Here is a 2,354-nt window from a genome sequence, read left to right as displayed (position 1 = left end):
CACAAGGCAAGTTCATTTGTTAATGCTGGGGCCTTAGAGAGAACCAGTTGGATACCCCTGAGTGCAATGAATAACAAGCTCTCCATCACTGTGAAATATACTTTTTAACATCAAGCGTCAATCTTTAAAGGTTTAGTTTACAGAAAAAAGTCCTTATTTACTCAATGTCATGTCACTGTCAATGACTTTTTCCTCTATTAAGAACAAAAGGAATATAAATATAATGATTGTGAACTGGGTCTGTCAAGCTCCAAAATGACAAAAAAAAAACAGCTACACAGAAGCTACATTCCTTTGAGTCAGATCTTTGAAGTAATTGATCCTGTTTATCAAATATCTGGGTTTTAGGTTCCATGAATGGAGCTCGGCTTTAAATGGTGTTCATCACCATTGTAACTTAAGGGGCAGGTTATAGGTCTTCAACCCTGCTCCTGAGGACCCACTGTCCTGCAAAGTTTATTTCCAACCTGCTTCGGCACACCTGGCCTGTGACATTTCAAGTGATCTTAAAGAGCTTGATTAGCTGATTCACAGATGAACAAAGGTGTAGACAGTGTGTCCCCAAGAGCTGGGTTGAAGACCTATGGTTTAGAGATCTCAAACCGAAATTTGACCAATCAGCTTCGAGCAAAGTGACACATCTCTGACATGGTAATGTCTCTCCTCTTTTTTCTCAAGTTTCTCTTGCTCCAAATTAAAGGACACATAGTAAAACATTTTACACTATGGAAGCCCTTAATGCATTACATGAGCCAGTTTAGTTTAAAAATAATTATTAAGCTTTTATTTTAAATTAATATAAATTCGTAAAGATATGCAATATAAATATGTTTTAGAATCCATAACTTTAAACACAGTACTGATTGATTGACTGAAACCGAAAAAGAAAATACTGTTTTAAAAACTGAAAAACAATTTGAGTTCTGAAATTGGGAGAGAGAAGAAGAATGTTTTCATTTAATAGGACTTTTCAGACATTCTGAATGCCTTTGAATGAGCCCTCTGATATTCTCTGCATGCACATTTTCCTGTGGACACCATCAGTGTTTAGTGTACCAATCTTAACATTAGAAACTCTAATAACTTTTAACCATATTCTCACCCATCTGGCACCATTCAGACTTTCACCGTACTTTCCCCATGCTTTGTGGCTTTGTCCATCACTATGAATGAAAAAAAAATAATAATAATTCAAATTATAGCTTGAGTCCTTTTGGCAAGTGCTGCACATGAGCAAACCCATTTAATTGAGGTCCTCCGACCGTCATTCTCTTTACTGGTATTTTACTTGGCTGCTGTCCGTCAGTGGTCAGAGCCCAATTGCCTGCTGTAGGAGACAGAAGACATTATTATTTGCAATGCTTAGTGCGGAATGTATGCTAATAAGGGAACTGTTTGGATTTTTGAGGCTGGAGTGATGTCATGGTTGTGTTTTGTCTCACCGTGGATCCATGCCACTACATTTCCTGGCAAAACCAGGGTGGAAAAGACTTTAAGCCCAGTCTAAGTCTGAGCCGTGTGTGGACTGTTTGGGATAATTTTTTGAGGGTTCCTTTGCCGTATTACATTCCTGAATAGCAATGCTTTGCCGGAGTCCCACTGAGACCAGTCACTTACAACATCATAATGTAGTGTTCATTCTGAATTCAAGAACGTGTCGGTAAAAGAGTGAGCTTGCTGCAGAAAATGCAAGGACTATCATTCATCTAGACACAGTGACAAAGTTTGTAAGCTCTTCTCCAAAAAGACTAAAGTTGTCTTGCACCACAGCATGTGATATAGGGGGCAATGACAAAGAGTATCCGAGATAAAAAGAAGGAAATCGTTTAAAACCTAGTGACTTTAAAACCTAACATGACATTTTATGTACATAACCTATAAAAAAATCAATTATAATATTAATAAAAAAACATGAATTATTTTAAATATTGAGATGATTTTTACACCACATCCCAACATTTCTACAAAAATATTTGATAAAATATAAATAAAGAGAATTAAGAAACTCTTCTGAGTTTAATTTTAACCCAAGCAACACCGTTCAGGTCATCACTATCGAGCAAAGAAAGAGCATTCATTTGTTACCTGACGCATGTGACAGTGGCCTCGCTCCTCCTGTTTGCTGTCTGGTGAAAGTGTTTTTTTTTTTTTTTAATCTTTTTTTTTTTTTCAAGGGGACATCCACTCCCCGGCGAGGCAAGAAGGGTTTAGTTTTATTGCTCCGATAAAAATGCAACGAGCTAACGGTTGCAGTCCAGTCTGCTGTTTCTTGCTTTTGCATGGCTCCGTACAAGAGAGAAACACATCCCATTTCTCACAATGCCCGGTTCCACGGTCCCAAGCGCATTTTATGT

General features: G+C 37.7%; 1 long non-coding RNA gene across 1 annotated transcript; it reads right to left on the bottom strand.

The window, feature by feature from the left end:
* Positions 1 to 1,096: 1,096 nt before the first annotated feature.
* Positions 1,097 to 2,140, bottom strand: LOC113065932 (uncharacterized). The gene is made up of 3 exons (XR_003279091.1): positions 2,086 to 2,140; positions 1,443 to 1,677; positions 1,097 to 1,327 (listed from the first exon to the last, which is right to left on the bottom strand). It is a non-coding gene; the product is annotated as an uncharacterized LOC113065932 (long non-coding RNA).
* Positions 2,141 to 2,354: the final 214 nt, after the last annotated feature.

The sequence above is a fragment of the Carassius auratus genome, chromosome 49 (assembly GCF_003368295.1).
Source record: "Carassius auratus strain Wakin chromosome 49, ASM336829v1, whole genome shotgun sequence".
Classification (NCBI taxonomy): domain Eukaryota; kingdom Metazoa; phylum Chordata; class Actinopteri; order Cypriniformes; family Cyprinidae; genus Carassius; species Carassius auratus.
Note: the sequence above shows the minus strand (reverse complement) of the source record. Positions and strands in the feature narration are given on the sequence as shown.